This window comes from Lithobates pipiens, unplaced genomic scaffold (genome assembly GCF_037356315.1).
Source record: "Lithobates pipiens isolate NorthernLeopardFrog02 unplaced genomic scaffold, aLitPip1_a1.2 Scaffold_28, whole genome shotgun sequence".
Taxonomy (NCBI): domain Eukaryota; kingdom Metazoa; phylum Chordata; class Amphibia; order Anura; family Ranidae; genus Lithobates; species Lithobates pipiens.
The window spans coordinates 199,801,463-199,821,537 of record NW_027507789.1 but is presented as its reverse complement, the minus strand read 5'-3'; the positions used below and the strand labels follow the sequence as shown (position 1 = coordinate 199,821,537).

General features: G+C 42.7%; 1 protein-coding gene across 1 annotated transcript in view; it reads right to left on the bottom strand.

The window, feature by feature from the left end:
- The window catches only part of CDH4 (cadherin 4), a 1,072,466-nt gene that overhangs the window by 1,040,428 nt on the left and 11,963 nt on the right, over positions 1-20,075 (bottom strand). The window lies entirely within an intron of this gene.

Below are 20,075 nucleotides of genomic sequence, written 5' to 3'. Positions count from 1 at the left end.
TTTTGAGCTCAATGTTTAGAAGCAAGAACAAAAAACCCTTCTGGTTCGCCTTTCTGAATGGAGCTCACTGGCAATAAGAACGTAAAACTCTTCTAAACTCGTCTACACTTTGCACAAAAAATTCTCTATATGAGCATTTTTTACTCCCAAGAGAACAGATGTTTTTTTAAAGTGGAGTTCCACCCAAAAGTGGAACTTCCGCTCGTTGTACTCCACCACATTTGGCACCTTTCTGGGGGGAGAGGAGGCAGGATACCCATCTTTCACAGGTATCCCGTTCCCACTTCCGGGAGCCTCAGCCACGAGTGTTGACGTCACCACCCAGGCTCCCTCTTCCTCCTTCCCCAGCCGCCGGGCCACAGTATGGTTCCTGGCGTGAGGCCAAAAGGCTTCACTGCCCAGTTCCCTTACTCACAATGGAGGCGGCATGCATGGAAACATCAGCTGTGGTGCGACATCGCTGGACTCAAGGACAGGTAAGTGTCCAATTATTAAAAGTCAGCAGCTGCAGTATGTGCATCTGATGGCTCAATTTTTGCAACGGTGGGCGGACCTCTGCTTTAAACCCAGTGTGCATGGAACCTTAATGTGCTTGCTTCTTTTAAAACCTGGCATGTGTGTGTAAGCCCTTGTACACACGGTCGGACATTCCGACAACAAAATCCGTTGGATTTTGTCTGACTGATTTTGTCCGAAACTGGTGTTGCATACACACGGCCGGACAAAGTTGTCGGAAAATCCGATCGTTCGTAACGTGATGACGTAATTTAGTTACGACGGGACTACGTTCAGGCTAGTAGCCAATAGCTTTGGTCTAGGAATTTGATCTGAACATGCGTGGCACTTTGTCCGATCGGAATTCTCTACAAACGATCGGACAAAGTCCGATCGGATGATGTTGTTGGAAAATTTTTATATCCAGCTCTCAAATTTTGTTGGTCGGACATTCCGACAGAAAAAAGTCAGATGAAGCCCACACACGGTCGGATTATCCGACAACACGGTCCGATTGGACATTTTCCATCGGAATGTCCAACCGTATGTACAAGGGCTTAGACAATGTAATAAGCACTCTTGCTGTGCACATGCTGAGATTAAAACAGTTTCAGGGTAAGGTATGTAAAGCCCAGATTATTCCCACTCTAGGCAGACTGGCTTATCTACAATCTATACATCCATTTATATCATGCTTTCTTTGTACGTAGAAACAGCTGGTACATAAAAGCCATCGAAAAGGATGTGTCTATGCCCAACTACCTCTGTAATGGATAGAACTCTTGCTTTAAAAAGAATGGGAAAATGTCTCTGAGTTCATTCTCTTTTAAGTAAGTATTTTGTTAGAAAAATCTCCATCATAGATTCAATCGTTATGCACCTTCTTGTGATTTTGGTGCAATTTTTTTTTAATGACTAATATTGCAAACGTGTGGGCTTTACATCCCCTTTTTTCCCCCTCCCGATTCCTGTTCCGCTTTTTAGCCTGGTCATTGTGTGTCCTCTGTGGCCGTGTAGTGTCTTCCCACTTTTGGTGGTCCCTTTCCTGGCGGTGGCTCTCTCTGGGAATTTTGAGGCGGTAAGCTCCCTTTTTTGGGGTGCATTGGCAAATTATGTAATTTTATTTGTTATATGCACTTATGTATGTTTATATTTGATATATTTTGTTTATGTTATATTTTCTATATTTTTTGTACAGTCTCACGTAATCACTGGTTAATTCGTATATATACCCTGATGAAGCCATTAGACGAAACATGTCGGGTTAATATACGAACATGAGATCCCTGTTCAACATGAACTTTCACCACATGACCACCATCACAATGAAATGTTAAATATTACTCAACAATCGGCTTTGTTTGTTTTTTACATTTTGTTTCTATTAAACTTTAACTTTTTATACATATTTGGTTTCCATTATTATTTGCAAGCACCGCGATAATCCCCTCCCAACTTCTCCCCCTTCTTTGAATATTTGGGATGAGGTGCTAAATACTGGGCGTTCACCTTTAGTCGGACACAACTCTACAAAGGGGAAAATGTGTTTTTGGTGTTGGTTTAGAAGTGCCCAGTTATAATGGACTGAGAAAGAAGAGAAGTGATCCTGCACTGGAGTCAACTTGTAAATATCTGCAGATCTACATAGTGGTCGGAGTCTATAAGTGGTAATCATATTTTTCAACGATTTAAAGTTACTTCTTAAAGTAGAACTTTACCCATAAAAAATAATGTTCTTTAGCAAGGAACATGCATTCCACATTAATAATTATGCTACCAAATCAGTGTATGCTGTAAATTGCCTCCGGCATTGCTCCTGTTACTTCTTGATGGAGGCTGCCATTTTTCTGAAGCCCAGAGCCCCTGAGCAGCAGTAAATCTTTAGGCTATCACCAGATCGGCCTTTATAAATTTGCCAGTGCTTAAAAATACAGATTAACTGAATATGTGCAGAGCAGGATGAGACAGTGTATTACTGGATTTTAAACAGCATAGGTACTTATTTCTAAAGGTTTACATATATCTGCAAAAAGGGGCCAGCATGAAGTGATCTAGCAGGACCCATTTTTCTGACTAAAGTTTTACTTTAAATGGCATACTCATTGTGGTATATGAAAACTTCTCAAACAAATCCCGTGTGTAGAGTTGTGTAATTCCACCACTAAGTGTTCTATTTATAAGGGCTTCTGGCAAATGTGTCGGTGGGTGATTGTGAAAAATGTGGACAGTTGGTAAAGCCCAGCTCCATGAAAAAATGAAATTATGCATCAACTACCTTACTCAATTCTGATTCCAAACACCTCTTCTTAAGCTATCCTGCAGTGTAATGAATCAAAATCAGTTTCCCCTATGAGCAAAGCTAATATGCTACCCTGGGGACCAAGCGCTTTGCTCTACTTGTTGGTTTCCTGGGCACTGCTCTTCTCACCCCCATCATGAGTTCCTCTGCCTCTGGAGCCTATGACAGAGAAGCCAGCCACTGGAAGTTTGCCTCCACCAATAGGAGGTGTTCTCATCGAACAGACAGTGATGTGGACACCTGAAGAAGGACGCTTGAGTTGCTCTGCCCCTTAAGCCTATGAGAGAGAGAACCCAGCCACTGGAAGTGAGATAGGAGGTGTCTACATCAAACAATCAGTGGTGTGGACACCTGAAGAAGGACTCTTGAGTTCCTCTGCCCCTGAAGCCTATGAGAGACAACCCAGCTCCTGGAAGTTTGCCTCCACCAATAGGAGGCGTCCACATCAAGCTGACAGTGATGTGGACACCTGAAGAAGGACCCCAGGAAATAAACAGAACAAAAGAGAAGGATCATCATGTGAGAAAAATAAGGGTAGGGTTTGCGCTATGGAGACAATAGTTGGAAATCACAAGAAGCCAAAAATGACAAGAAGCCAAAAAATAAAATAAAATAAAATGCTTAGAAGGCCACTACCGAAAAACTCCCAAATGAATGGGTAGGGAAAAGCTATATGAAAATGAGGAGGTAGTTACGGCGCTCTCCTATGCTAGTAGAATAAATCGCTTGCTATTCGTAAATGAAAATCGCATGCCATAGAAATCGCATAAGGGTTGAATTACCACTTCAATTTTTAGTGTTGCTGAATCGCAGTGTAAATAACATATATTGGTGCAAAATTTTTTTTTTTATATACCAAATACAAAACTTATATAGCAGTGAAAAAAACATACAAAAAAATGAAAAAACATTGGACAACTACTGTGCAAAAAAGTGCTAAGGTGCTACTGTGTGAATTGGTGCCTCCAGTACTTAATTAGCTTACGTTTACTGTGCATAAACAAGACTCGCTCCAGACGACGTCCAATGACGAAACACGTAGGGCGTGGCCTAGCGTACATGCACTCTCTCTGATAAGGCGGCGGCGGTGATTTTACTCCTTGTGAATATACAAACGTTTTAATCTACATATATGTGAGTAGCCACTTGTTTGTTTACAATAAAGGCATTGATTTATAATACAGTTTAGCACTATGGAAGTCTCTGTATCTCTTTTTATATGAGCAAATGAGGAACAATTGAACATCATACCGGACCAGCTTTACATAGCGACACAGGGGCTCACACTGTGGAGGCGAGTTAACCCCTGCAGGGGCAGGGGAGCTGGTGAGTGTGGCAATTTGCTTCATGCACGGATAACGCACCGGTTGTTTTTCAATATTCACCAAGGCACTGAGCACGAGGCACTTTGACGGTTTATGAAAAATTCTTGGAATAATAAAACTTTTTTCAGAGGGACTGTACTCTCCTTGAGGATTGTTTTTCCAAACAAAACTTTTCTTTTTAAAAAAATATATATATATATATATATATATATTTTTTTTTATAGTAATTTTTTCAATTTTTCCAATTGTTTTTTTTTTTTTAAAGTGCATCAAAAAACCAAAGAGTCTTGTTTATGCACAGTAAACATAAGCTAATTAGGTACTGGATGCACCAATTCACACAGTAGCACCTTAGCCCTTTTTTGCACAGTAGTTGTCCAATGTTTTTTCATTTTTTTGTATGTTTTTTTCACTGCTATATAAGTTTTGTATTTGGTATATAAAAAAATTTTTTTGCACCAATATATGTTATTTACACTGCGATTCAGCAACACTAAAAATTGAAGTGGTAATTCAACCCTTATGCGATTTCTATGTCATGCGATTTTCATTAACGAATAGCAAGCGATTTATTCTACTAGCATAGGAGAGCGCCATAACTACCTCCTCATTTTCATAAAGGATCATCATGTGCCTGTGGCTTCAGTTAAAATGGGCATTTGGATAGTCTTTTGTTCTTTTTCATACCAGCGGTTAATTAGAAGTTGCTAATAATCTGTAATTGGGAATTCAAATGTCACATTTACAGTAAACTGTCAAATAGGTTATAACCTGCCTGGCAATCTAGCTATCTGGAGCTCTCCATAGTGCTGAAACTTTTTTTTACCCACACACTGTCTATATTTATCATTTATAAAGCCACAGCGTGCTAACCCCATCACCAAGCACATGCACTTCTCAGAAGATGTTGACAAGCAGCTTTGCAATGCCAATCACACCTCACAGCCAAGATCTTGCTGGGTCATGGACAGGTACAAGAAACTGGTAGGGGTTGGTGGTGGTGGTGGGGGGGATTTAGTAAATAATAATACAATGAAAGTGCTGTTTCACTTTAAATCAAGCAAACTGAAAGCAATAAAAAAAATTGCCATCGCCCAGAGGTAACACTTGCACCCCTCAAGCATTATTAGGGGTTGATTTACTAAAACTGGAGAGTGCAAAACCTGGTGGAGTGGTGCATGGTAGCCAATCAGCCTCTAACTTCAGCTTCTTCAATTAAGCCTTGACCAAAGAAAAACCTGGAAGCCGATTGGTTTCTTTGCTGAGCTGCACCAGATTTTTCACTCTCCAGTTTTAGTAAATGAACCCCTCAGTCAGTGAGGTCAATGGAGGCGATGTGGAAGGTGGCAGGACCACTTTGGACTTCAGAAGATACAATCGGTATCTACATAGCTGAGCTCCCTGGGCGCTGGAAACCATAGCAGCATTGGCAGCGCCTTTTACTTCCAGCTGTCAGTTTATTTGCTGTGAAAAGAAAACAGATTTTACTTTATAGTAAATCATTTTACACTAACTTCATGTTCCAAGATAACTACTACATCCTTCTGTTGAGAATTTGTGCTTTTATTAACATTGATCGGTAATAGAGGGGGCGCCAAGCTATACATCGGGAATTACAGACAATATCCTTAAAGAAAAATTGATGAGAGAAACCAAATACAGGAAGAATCTCAAATGTTGAATCAAATTCCAGGCCAAGCTTAGGCTTAGCTGCAAAGATTTTGCTCAACTACATCTCCACAGTTGTCTTTAATAATTCATACCATAAAAAAAAAAAAAAAGGAGTGGTAGTAGAGAGTGGGGAAGGGTTAGAACTAACGTCAGGCTTTTATTGTTTATTAGAAAGATCCCATCTTACAGACAGGCCGCTGGGGCCGGAAGTTGCCACACACAGCCATAGAAACTTGACAATGGTTTTAATTCACTTCTACACTTTTTTTTTTTTGCTGTGTGTCCCCATAGGACAGATTTCCTGACAAAGTGACCAAGTGTCTCTGCAACACAAATGTTTTGCATGGATCACTCATTTTGTCATAGGAACACAAGTCCCTCCAAAGTGAGAGACAGTTGTCACAGGAACATGAGTCCCTCCAAAGTGAGAGACAGTTGTCATAGGAACATGAGTCCCTCCAAAGTGAGAGACAGTTGTCATAGGAACATGAGTCCCTCCAAAGTGAGAGACAGTTGTCATAGGAACATGAGTCCCTCCAAAGTGAGAGACAGTTGTCATAGGAACATGAGTCCCTCCAAAGTGAGAGTTGTCACAGGAACATGAGTCCCTCCAAAGTGAGAGTTGTCACAGGAACATGAGTCCCTCCAAAGTGAGAGACAGTTGTCACAGGAACATGGGCCCCTCCAAAGTGAGAGACAGTTGTCACAGGAAAATGGGCCCCTCCAAAGTGAGATACAGTTGTCACAGGAACATGACTCCCTATCAGAAGATCTGTCCTCTATTCATGGTCTGGTAGCCATAACTCATAATGGTGGATTCACCCTCACTTTCATCCTCCAAAGTGAGAGCCAATTGTCACAGGAACATGAGTCCCTCCAAAGTGAGAAACAGTTGTTACAGGAACATGAGTCCCTCCAAAGTGAGAGACAGTTGTCACTCCAACCTGAGAGACAGTTGTCACTCCAACCTGAGAGACAGTTGTCACTCCAACCTGAGAGACAGTTGTCACTCCAACCTGAGAGACAGTTGTCACTCCAACCTGAGAGACAGTTGTCACAGGAAAATGGGTCCCTCCAAAGTGAGAGACAGTTGTCACAGGAACATGAGTCCCTCCAAAGTGAAAGATGGTTGTCCCTCCAAAGTGACAGACAGTTGTCACTGGAACATGACTCCCTATTGGAAGATCTGTCCTCTATTCCTGGTCTGTTAGCCATAACTCATAATTGTGGATTCACCCTCACTTTCATTTCCGGTGACAATAAAGCCCCATACACACTATCAGATTTTCTGCTGATTTTTTCCTTCCGATTTACCAAAACCATATAATATGAGGTCAAACCTTAAGAGTTTCAATTTGTATGCAATCAGGCAGACCCTTCACTATATGGTTTTGGTAAATCTGAAGACAAAAAACAGCAGAAAATCTGATAGTGTGTATGGGGCTTTAGAGAGACCAAATCTCCATAATGAGGACACAGACCGCAATAGAGACCACTCACCACTCTATCCAATTAAAAAAAAAAAAATAGTTTTGCCTTTAGTTATAATTTAAACAGCATCAGAGGCATGCCTATGGCAAAGATTGAGCAGCTTACTGCCATGCTGAATCATTTAGCAAAGCTCACAATTAAAAGCTCCAAAATGCTAAATGCAAACTCTGCCCCTCTCCCTGAGAAAAGTCTGCTAATGCTCTTTACATATAATCAGTGTGATCGGAATGTACTGCTGGTAATACTATAATATTCAGATGGAAATGTACAATGACGGGAGCTGTTGGTGGAGCCACTCTTAAAAAAACAGACTATATATAAAAGGAAGCTTATTTGAAGGCAAATGTGTGGTTCTTTTCCTCGGAGATATGATTTCACCAAATTTTAGATGAAATTCGTGAAGACCTTACGTTTTTGTTCTGAGTCTATCTCCTTGGTAGCAGCTCTCAATCTGCCTTTGGGGACAGAAAATGTAGCTGTAGACAGTGAAGAGTATAATGACCCTGATTAGCTGTAATAGCCTCCGCTCTCTTATTTAGGGGGGGAAAAAAATATTGCGTTTCAAAGGCAATGTCCTTATGCGCTATTACAAAACACTGCAATTCTAAGATGGTCAGAAGGGCAGGCGTACGGCATTTCCATTACCATGCATTTAATAACAAAAAGCATTTTCCATATTGCAGCTGTCCGGATGCCAAAGAGTGGGATGCAATGGTAACTGTTACCATGACAACAATTGCTTTGCAAAAATAAGTTTAGAGAACTTTTGGGCTTTTTCAAGAAGAAAGAAAAGGGAGCAGCGATGGGTGTACAGCAGGCAATGCAGAGGCCAGGTTGGAAGAACTGTCATCATGCATAGATGGCGGGTTCAGATCCTAAAATCAATGCAATCCGTAATTGTTGTGTCTTTTTCTCCCAAAACCAAAGAACAAAAACTTTTTTTAAAGTGACTGTCTAAATGTAAAAAAAAAAAAAAAGCTAATTGAGAAAGGTGAAGGCCTTTTTTTTTTTAAAACCACTTACGGACCAAGCCTTGTTTTGAGATTTGAGGAAAAGATGATCCGCACTCCGGTGATTGCTCTTACAAAATTCAGTATTTATTAACAAGCCACAGTGGCCAAACGCAAATAAGAAAGGTTGACGCGTTTCAGCCTATAAGGCCTTAGTCATAACCGCATCTATGGATAGTAGCACTGACTTTTTTGTTTATATCCTGGTCTTTTTGAGATTTGTTCTTTAAAAAAAATTTTTGGATAGAAAATTATTTAGAACCCCCAAAAATTATACAGATTTTTTCTAACACCCTAGGGCAGTGATGGCGAACCTTGGCACCCCAGATGTTTTGGAACTACATTTCCCATGATGCTCAACTACACTTCAGAGTGCATGAGCATCATGGGAAATGTAGTTCCAAAACATCTGGGGTGCCAAGGTTCGCCATCACTGCCCTAGAGAATAAAATGACGGTCGTGAATACTTTATATATTTATAATACTAATTAAATACATATATTATAATATAATTAAATACTATAGTATTTATAATGTTATGCCAAGTAAACTGATATCTAACATGTCACACTTCAAAATTTTGCCAACCACTCATGGAATGGCGACAAACTTTTTCCCTTAAAAATCCCCAATAGGCAACGTTCGAAAAATTATACAGGTTGTATGTTTTGAGTTACAGTGGAGGTCTAGGGCTGGAATTATTGATCTCGTTCTACCGATCGCGGCAATACCTCACATGTGTGGTTTGAACACGGTTTTCATATGCGGGCACTACTCACGTACGTGTTCGCTTCTGCATGTGAGCTCGGCGGGACTGGACGCATTTCATTTTTTTTTTCTTATTTATTTGACCTATTATTTTTACACTGTTCTTTTAAAGTGGAGGTCCACCCTAAAGTGGACCTTCCGCTCATCGGAACCCTCCCCCCCTCCGGTGCCACAATCGGCACCTTTCGGGGGGGAGGGGGGTGCAGTTACCTGGATAATCCAGGTAACTGCACCCACTTCCAGGATAGCTCTCTGCGGAAAGGGGCGTAACTTACGCCCCTTTCCGCAAGTGCCCCGCTGCCTGCTGGGAAACACACAGATCCCAGAGGCAGCGGGGAGCGTCCTTATTGCGCAGCGCGATTCGCGCATGCGCAGTAGGGAACCGGGAAATGAAGCCGAAAGGCTCCATTTCCTGATTCCCATACCCAAGATGGCGGCGGCAGGACCCGACAGGCGACCTAGAGATGGGCTTCGGGTGCCGACATCGCGGGCGCGCTGGACAGGTAAGTGTCACTATTTTAAAAGTCAGCAGCTGCAGTATTTGTAGCTGCTGGCTTTTAAAAAAAAAAAAAAAACGCGGAGTCCCGGTGGACTCCCGCTTTAAATAAAAAAAAAAAAACAATTGTGTCACTTTTATTCCTATTACAAGGAATGTAAACATCCCTTGTAATAGCAAAAAAAAGCATGACAGCACCTCTTAAATATGAGATCTGGGGTCAAAAAGACCTCAGATATCATATTTACACTAAAATACAATAAAAAAATGTAAAAAATTTTATCAATTAAAAAAAAGGGGGAAAAATGGCCCTTTAAGAGCTATGGGCAGACGTATGGAGACGAGTGAGGGAAAGATGGGCGTATACGTATGGAGACGATTGAGGGAAAGATGGCCGTATACGTGTGGAGACATATGGAGACGAGCGAGGGAAAGATGGGCGTATACGTATGGAGACGAGTGAGGGAAAGATGGGCGTATACGTATGGAGACGAGTGAGGGAAAGATGGCTGTATACGTATGGAGACGAGTGAGGGAAAGATGGCAGTATACGTATGGAGACGAGTGAGGGAAAGATGGCCGTATACGTGTGGAGACGTATGGAGACGAGCGAGGGAAAGATGGGCGTATACGTATGGAGACGAGTGAGGGAAAGATGGGCGTATACGTATGGAGACGAGTGAGGGAAAGATGGCTGTATACGTATGGAGACGAGTGAGGGAAAGATGGCTGTATACGTATGGAGACGAGTGAGGGAAAGATGGCAGTATACGTATGGAGACGAGTGAGGGAAAGATGGCTGTATACGTATGGAGACGAGTGAGGGAAAGATGGCTGTATACGTATGGAGACGAGTGAGGGAAAGATGGCTGTATACGTATGGAGACGAGTGAGGGAAAGATGGCTGTATACGTATGGAGACGAGTGAGGGAAAGATGGCTGTATACGTATGGAGACGAGTGAGGGAAAGATGGCTGTATACGTATGGAGACGAGTGAGGGAAAGATGGGCGTATACGTATGGAGACGAGTGAGGGAAAGATGGGCGTATACGAATGGAGACGAGTGAGGGAAAGATGGGCGTATACGTATGGAGACGAGTGAGGGAAAGATGGCCGTATACGTATGGAGACGAGTGAGGGAAAGATGGGCGTATACGTATGGAGACGAGTGAGGGAAGGATGGGCGTATACGTATGGAGACGAGTGAGGGAAGGATGGCTGTATACGTATGGAGACGAGTGAGGGAAAGATGGCTGTATACGTATGGAGACGAGTGAGGGAAAGATGGCCGTATACGTATGGAGACGAGTGAGGGGAAGATGGCCGTATACGTATGGAGACGAGTGAGGGGAAGATGGCCGTATACGTATGGAGACGAGTAAGGGAAAGATGGCCGTATACGTATGGAGACGTATGGAGAGGAGTGAGGGAAAGATGGCTGTATACGTATGGAGACAAGTGAGGGAAAGATGGTCCCCACCCATCTCCATACCTAACACCACGAAGGATCCGATTGCCTCCGTCGCTACCAACAGCTCCAGTAAGCGGCGGAGGGCACCGCAGCTAGCTGCTGCCATAACAACGATATTCCTCTTCAAAGTTAGGACTTATATCAGCACGCGTGGTCCGGAAGTGGTTAAAGTGGTGTCCCACGGAAACATCCTTTAAAAAGACTTGCAGCTGTAATTGCAGCGAAAGGTGGTTCTACAAAGTATTGACTCCGGCGGGCTGAATACAAATGTACACCACACTTTTCACATATTTATTTGTAAAAAATATTGAAAACCCATTTATCATTTTCCTTCCACTTCACAATTAAAATTTTCGTGAATGCCCGATCGAATAAGATCGGATGAATGGTCATGATCGGCTGTCGAAATGAGTGTACACATGATCCGAAAATCGTACGATCCTTCGTTTTCGTACGATATTCGGATCGTGTATACGATAAGAGCCAGCAGGTGTTCACCAGAGCCTCTAGTGGTGAGGATGGACTGTGCTGCAACTGGCTCCAGATCGCGGCCCCCAGGGTCTCCCAGCTCACACTCAAGATAGGCTACATGAGGATAGAGAGGAAGCAGCAGCCCAGGACAACAAAGAATAGTCAGGAGTAGGGATGAGCTCAGGCGTGTTTGCATGGTCCACGTGCAGAGCCCACCAGGAAGTCGGCATAGCGCTGCGCTAATCACAGGCAGTGAGGCATTGCCCGATCTCTGCAGCCGTGCATCGGGGCAATGTCTCACTGCCTGTGATTAGTTCCTGGCGGACTCTGCATGTGGAGCATGCAAACACGCCTGAGCTCATCCTTAGTCAGGAGATAAGCCAAAGGTCGGGGAAACTAGTAGACAAGGATAGACAGAGAACACGCCAAAAGGTCAGGGTCACAAGCAGGCAGGGATAGTCAAGAACAAGCCAAGATTGGTAAGAGAGGCATACTTAGAGCACACGGCAAGGAGGAAACAGCAAACCAAACACACAATATTGCTCGGCAAGGCAGGCTTGGAGAACACGGTGTTAAATAGTGGTTCCTGTTGAGGCTAGGGTGAAGCCACACTGAGGGAATATTACTTAACCATGCAGGTGTGAGAGTGCAGGCCTTAAGGCTGATACACAGACCAGGTAAGATACAGACAGAGCATGAAAGTATTACTGCAGAGTCATGACAATCTAAGCCCAAGAACTGAGTGATCATATGACTGTTGAACACTCAGTTCTCTGTCCACTCTGAGCAGAGAGCGGTGACTAGTTAGTGTGCTAGTTGCCACTCTCTGCTCTGCCTCTCCAGCACTTACAGGAGGGCTAGCTGGGGAGAGAGAGGGCAGGAGCAGTTAGCGCAGGCTTTCAGCCACATGAGAGAATGAGCCAGCTGCCGGTTAGGCACCTGGGTGGATCCTGACATTATTGTGGGGATCCTTACGAAGCCTAAAGCAGGTCTGTGATGTAAGCCAACAGCAGGCTTAGGTTGGTAGCTTTTTTAGAATTTTATTTTTTTATACCAGTGACAGAGTCGCTTTAACACATTACATTAGAAACATCAAACTCTAAGTGCCTCTGTTCCTTCTACTCTGTAATGGAGTGGATTCATGAAAGGAATAGGGACTTCTCACTTAGCAAGGTGAAAGTTTACTGAACTTAATAAATAAGATGATGTTGTTTTTATTTTAATCAACCGATTGAATGTTAGTTAAAATGCAGATTTTTGTTTAATTTCCTTTGCACATTATTAGGTATTCAAAGTGAACAAAAGGTCCACCTAATTTAATATATTTGACTTTGCAAAGTGAAAAAAAATAAAGAAAACAACCTCTACTCCTTTCAAGACCATTGCGTTGTAAATATATAAAAAGGGAAACAAGTACAGTGCCTTGAAAAAGTATTCATACCCCTTGAAATTTTCCACATTTTGTTATGCTATAACCGAAAACGTAAATGTATTTTATTGGGATTTTATGAGACCAGCACAAAGTGGCGCATAATTGTGAAATGGAAGGAAAATGATAAATAGTTTTCAAAATACTTTACAAATAAATATCTGAAAAGTGTGGGGTACATTTGTATTCAGCCCCCTTTACTCTGATATCCCTAACTAAAATCTAGTGGAACCAATTGACAAGTCACCTAATTAGTAAATAGCGTCCACCTTATTATTATTATTATTATATTATTAGAGAACCTTAGTGAACAAACAGCATCATGAAGGCCAAGGAACACACCAGACAGGTCAGGGATAAAGTTGTGCAGAAGTTTAAAGCAGGGTCAGGTTATAAAATATCCCAATTTGTGAACATCTCAGCGCTGTTCAATCTATTATCTGAAAATGGAAAGAGTACGGCACAACTGCAAACCTACCAAGACATGGCCGTCCACCTAAACTGGTCAGAGCTTGAAGCTGATTAGAGTTGATGGGAACATTGATGGAGCCTAATACAGGCATACCCCACTTTTAAGTACACAATGGGGCTTATTTACTAAAGCTGAAAAGTGCAAAATCAGGCTCACTTCTGTATAGAAACCAATGAGCTTCTAACTCCAACTTGTTCAATTAAGCTTTGGTAATAAAACCTGGAAGCTGATTGGTTTCTATGCAGAAGTGAGCCTGATTTTGCACTTTCCAGCTTTAGTAAATAAACCCCATTGTGTACTTAAAAGTGGGGTATACCTGTACAGGGAAATCTTGGAAGAAAACCTGTAATGCTCTGTACCCTCGGTCGGAAAGTCAGACGGAAAAGGTCCGATCCTATTGTGTGTGGGCCCTATCTGACTTTTTCCGCCGGAAAAAATTTGAGAGCAGGATCTCAAATTTTCCGACAAATAAATCAGATCGGAACATTTCCGATTGTTTGTAAAGAATTCCGATCGGACAAAGTGCCACGAATGCTCAGTTCAAATTACGAGACCAAAGCTATTGGCTACTAGCCTGAACGTAGTCCCATCGTTATGAACAAACGTCATCACGTTCCGAACGATCTGATTTTTCAACAGCTTTGTCCGACCGTGTGTATGCAACACCAGTTTCGGACAAAATCCGTCAGATTTTGTGGTCGGAATGTCCGACCCTGTGTACAAGGCATTAGAGTCTACAAAAGACTTGAGACTAGGACAGCAGGACAACAACCCTAAACATGCAGCCAGAGCTACAATGGAATGGTTTAGATGAAAGCATATTCAGGTGTTACAATGGTCCAGTCAAAGTCCAGACCTAAATCCAATTGAGAATCTGTGACAAGACTTGAAAATAACTGTTAACAGACACTCTCCATCCAATCTGACAGAGCTTGAGCTATTTTGCAAAGAAGAATGGGCAAAAATGTCCCTCTCTAGATGTGCAAAGCTGGTAGAGACATCCCCAAAAAGACTTGCAGCTGTAATTGCAGAGAAAGGTGGTCCTACAAAGTATTGGGTCAGGGGGGCTGAATACAAATGCACGCCACACTTTTCACATTTATTATTTGTTGATCTATGACATAAAATCCCAATAAAAAACATTTATGTTTTTGGTTGTAACATGACAAAATGTAGCAAATGTCAAGGGGTATGAATACTTTTTCAAGACACTATACATTGAAAAAACTAGAAACTCATGCTATTTGACTAAACGGACCTGTCAGTGAATTCTGTGAATTAGGGTGACCATACCCAACAAAATGAATCCATTCATACAAAAAAAAAAAAAAACGGCGGAATCTGCTGCCATCTCTAGAGCTGGCTGGGGGCTGGTGTGGCAAGCTGGGGTGCTGGAATCAGTGGCTGTCAGACAACCAGGATAATGTGCTCGACTTGGAAGCTAAATAGATCAGCTTCTGGGCTCTGGCTCTAGATACAGAGCTCTATAGCACAATGCTTCCTTGTTGTGCTTACATAGGAAATCACAGCGATGGCAAACCTGATGTCATCAGGAATTCTTGGAGGCGCCAATTGCCATCTTGGTGCAGGGCAAAGATGATCCACCTGCACCTAGTCACTCCATACAACAACAGATTCCTATAATATAGGGCTGTAGAAATTAAAAAGATTAATTCCTCGATTCGATTCATTTTTTTGATTGATCAAAATTCCTTTGATCGGTACTCACCTCTCCGCCGCCTTTCCGGGTCTTCAGGGAGTTCCGTTGGAGATCCAGTGACATCACGGACATCGACGTCACTGGACTCCTCCCCCCTTTCCCAGGTGCCTCCGTCTGCTAATGAACGGAAGGGGGGAGGAGTCCGGTGACGTCGAAGTTCTGATTGAACATAACGCGTACGGGGGAGGAGCTACACATGACGTCACCCGCTGCTGCCCTACGGAACCAACACGATTGTCGGCTTTACATGCTGTGTTTTTATCACCTTTATGTGAGTAGTTTGTGTTTGAGCACAAAAATTAAATCTTAGACTTAAGCGGTGAGCACTTAGATCTTTTCTTTCTACCCATGACCTGGCGTCCTTGCTGAGATCTAAGGAAACGTGAGAGAAGGTAGGTAGGTTAATTGGCTTCTGTCAAAAATTGGCCCTAGTATATGACTGGGGACCTTAGATTGTGGGCTCCTTGAGGGTAGGGACCAATGTAAGTGTGCAATGTACAGGGATAGGGGTAGACACTCACTCAGGTTGAACTTGATGGACTGGAGTCTTTATTCAACCTTACTAACTTACTATGTGAGAGTGATTAGTTAGACCGGAGGTGGAGGGATTGTCACGCTACTGTGGAAAAAAATAAAAAAAAGACGTCAGTGCTACAGTTTGAATTTAAAAAGTATTTGTGTGAACTGTGAAGTTAAGTCATGGATTGTGGAAACTAACTAGTGTCAGGTGATTGTATATAGTGTATACCACATTTACCACTGACTAATGCAGAGTTGCAATGAAGGAGATCAGCTAAAAGTAGTTGGATCTGTATGTGCGTTATAATTAACCACTTCAATACTGGGCACTTAAACACCTTCCTGCCCAGACCAATTTTGAGCTTTCAGCGCTGTCGCACTTTGAATGACAATTGCGCGGTCATGCTACACTGTACCCAAATGAAATTTTTATCAATTTTTTCCCACAAATAGAGCTTTCTTTTGGTGGTATTTGATCACCTCTACGGTTTTTATTTTTTGCGCTACAAATAAAAAAATACCGAAAATTAAAAAAAAAAAAATGTTTTTTTTGTTTCAGTTTCAAAACTTTGTAAATAAGTACGTTTTCTCCTTCACTGATGGGCACTGATGGGGCTACACTGATGGGCACCAATGAAGTGGCACTGATTAGGTGGCATTGATAGGCGGCACTGATAGGCGACACGAATGGGCGACACGGATGGACACTGATAGGTGGCACAAATTGGCACTGATAGCTGGCACAGATTGGCATGGATGGGCGGCACAGATGGGCATGGATGGGCGGCACAGATGGGCATGGATAGGCGGCACAGGTGGGCACTCATAGGCGGCACAGGTGGGCACTCATAGGCGGCACAGGTGGGCACTCATAGGCGGCACAGGTGTTATACTGTACTAATGGATGCCAATCAGTGCCAAACAATAATGCATGCCAATCAGTGATGCCCATTGTGGGCACTGATTGGCATCCATTATGGGCACTGATTGGCATCCATTGTGCTGACTGGCATCCCTGGTGGTCTAGGGAGGATTACCTTTTCCCTGGTGGTCTGGTGGCGTCCCTGGTGGTCCAGTGTGGGCATCCTCGGGGGGGCTGTGCTGATAATCGATCAGCACAGACCCCCCCTGTCAGAGGAGCAGCCGATCGGCTCTCCTCTACTTGCGTCTGACAGACGCGAGTGAGGAAAAGCCGATCACCGGCTCTTCCCATTTACACTGTGATCAGCCGTGATTGGACACGGCTGATCACGTGGTAAAGAGTCTCCGTCGGAGACTCTTTACCGAGATCGTAGTTGCCGGGTGTCAGACTGACACCCCGCAACAACGATCGCCGCGATGCGCGCCCCCGGGGGCGCGCAGCGGCTCATAATCCTGAGGACGTCATATGACGTCCGGTCAGGATTATGAAACCACTTTGCCGCCGTCAATTTGTAATAGGGCGGGCGGAAAGTGGTTAAAGTTAGTCAATAAAAAAAAAAAAAAAAAATCGATTAATCCAACACAAAAATTTTCATTAGTAACAGCCCTACTATAATAAGAACTGTCTGCATTCATTCATGGATCAGGTTACGTCATGAAGAAATAAAATGATAAAAAAAAAAAATTCAAAACTAAATAAACACATACATAAAGTGTAAAAGGTCAATCTCCCGCCAATAACCATTAAACCCCCAGGTCTCAAAAAACACATTGGATGCTCCAGATGATATCTGTGTTGATAGCAAGAACACCAAATGCTCTTGCAAGCCTATACAATGCCATTCAATATTTCTGAAATGGCTGAACTGTAAAGCCAGCCCCACTAAATCAAGCCCCTTCTACATAAACCCAACTTATTCTTATATGTGTGCTACGATACAACTCTGGGGTGGATTTACTAAAGGCAAACAGGCTGTGCACTTTGCAAGTGCGGTTGCTTTCGTTTTCCTTAGTAAATGTAATGTGCTAGAGCAGGGATATGCAATTAGTAGGCCTCCAGCTGTTGCAAAACTACAAGTCCCATCATGCCTCTGCCTCTGGGTGTCATGCTTGTGGCTGTCAGAGTCTTGCTATGCCTCATGGGATTTGTAGTTCTGCAACAGCTGGAGGTCCGCTAATTGCATATCCCTGTGCTAAAGCTTGAACTTGTAAAGAAGCAAGAGAAGAAGTTAGGACTTTACATGAAGCATGCGATTTGGGAAGCAAAAAATGGGCTGTATGGGTCTGATAATGTTGAATTTATTAAATATTCAACATTAAAAGATCCATACAGCAAATTTTTTGCTTCCCAAATCGCATGCTTCATGTAAAGTCCCAACTTCTTCTCTTGCTTCGATTTGATAGGGATGGAGGCAATTGTGACGTAACTGTCCAATGCCTCATACAAAGTCCCAACCCTTTTTCCTTCACATGAACTTGTAAAGAATACCCAATCAGGTGCAAGTAAAAGAAAACATTTTGGTTGCACACGATTGGATGATGGAAATCAGCCAATCACATTTACTAAGCTCTGGGGAAAATGAGTGCAACTGAACTTGCAAAGTGCATAGTGAATTTGCCTTTAGTAAATCCCCACCAGTACGTAATTTTGTTTTTATGTGGCATGCTTCGTAACGTAACACTGAAAGGAAAAACGTTTCCTAAATTCAAACTTTGAGTTATAGCTTTGCTATTACACTTGTCATCTAAACATTCCACTGATGTGGCATCCTTGTATGCATAATCCCTTGTACACACGGTCGGACATTCCGGCGGAAAATGTCCGATCGGACCGTGTTGTCGGATAATCTGACTGTGTGTGGGCTCCATCGGACTGTTTCCGTCGGAATATCCGACCGACAAAGTTTTAGAGCAGGGCTATAAAATTTTCCGATAACATGATCCGATCGGACTTTGTCTGATCGTTTGTAGAGAATTCCAATTGGACAAAGTGCCACGCATGCTCAGATCAAATTCCTACATCAAAGCTATTGGCTACTAGCGTGAACGTAGTCCCGTCATAACGAAATAACGTCATCACGTTACGAACGATCGGATTTTCCGACAACTTTGTTCGACTGTGTGTATGCAACACCAGTTTTGGACAAAATCCGACGGATTTTGTTGTCGGAATGTCCGACCGTGTGTACAGGCTAAGACTATGATGGGTTTATTTTAAGGCCAGTTTCTGGATTTTTCGCTAATTAGAAATAGCCATCCTTTTTTTTTTTTCACGTTTTTCCTTTTTTTTTCCCTAGTTAAAATTCATAAAATAAAAATAAAAGAATTCAAATTAAAGTTCTGCTCACTTCCAAGAACCAGAACAATTTTATGATGGGAGACTATAAAGGTGAAAAGTCATTTGGTGCAAAACCGACATCTTCAAAAGGGAAAACAAAAAATCTGGCTTTATGAGAAGAAAAAAACGTGGTGGTGCTGAAGTAGTTAAATCAATTTGAGCAATGAATGAGGTAATTGGCCAGGGGTCAAGAACAGAGTTTTTCAGAGACTTTGAAATACTTCACTTTGATGATTCTGTTTACTGAAGAAAAGTGATAAAACTTTCAATGCACATCAAGATTGGAAGCCGGGCCTTCTGAAGGGAAGGAACAAAAGTCCAAAATCTGCTTGTCCATACCTGCTCTACCTGCAGTGTACAGTATACTGTCACACTGACATATCAAGACACGTTCTTTAACCACTTGCCGACCGCCACACGACGATGTACGTCCTATTTTTGAAGAGGGATATCTCCGTAACGGCAGCAGCTGCTGCCACAACCAAGATATCTATCTCTTCAGGCGGCGGTCGGCTGTACGATAACGGTGGTCTCCGCGGCGGATTCGCTGCGAGATCACCGCTATCGGCGGCGGGAGAGGTGCCACCCCCACTCCCACCGCCCTCCTGCACCTTCCGCCGCTTACCGGAGCCGTCGGTAGCGGCGGAGGCAATCGGGTCCTCTTCCTAGCTGGGTATAGAGACAAGTGAGGCTAAGATGGCCCCCACTCGTCTCTAAACCATAGGAGGGCAGAAGAGACGTCAAAACGTCACTTCCACCCATACCTCTTAAAGGTATTTTTTTTTTTAAATGTCATATTTTTTTTTTTTTTTTTTGCATTTTAGCCCAAATATGAGATCTGAGGACTTTTTGACCCCAGATCTCATATTTAAGAGGACCTGTTTTTTCTATTACAAGGGATGTTTACATTTTTGTGATCCATTTTTTTTTAAAACAGTGTAAAAATAAATAAAATCAATTAAAATAAATAATAAAAAAAAAAGTTTTTTTAAAAACACCCCGTCACGACGAGCTTGCGCACAGAAGCGATATGCAAACGGTGGTCAAACCACACATGTGAGGTACCGCCGCGATCGGTAGAGCGAGAGCAATAATTCTAGCCCCAGACCTCCTCTGTAACGCAAAAAATGCAACCTGTAGAATTTTTTAAATGTCGCTTATGGAGATTTTTGAGGTTA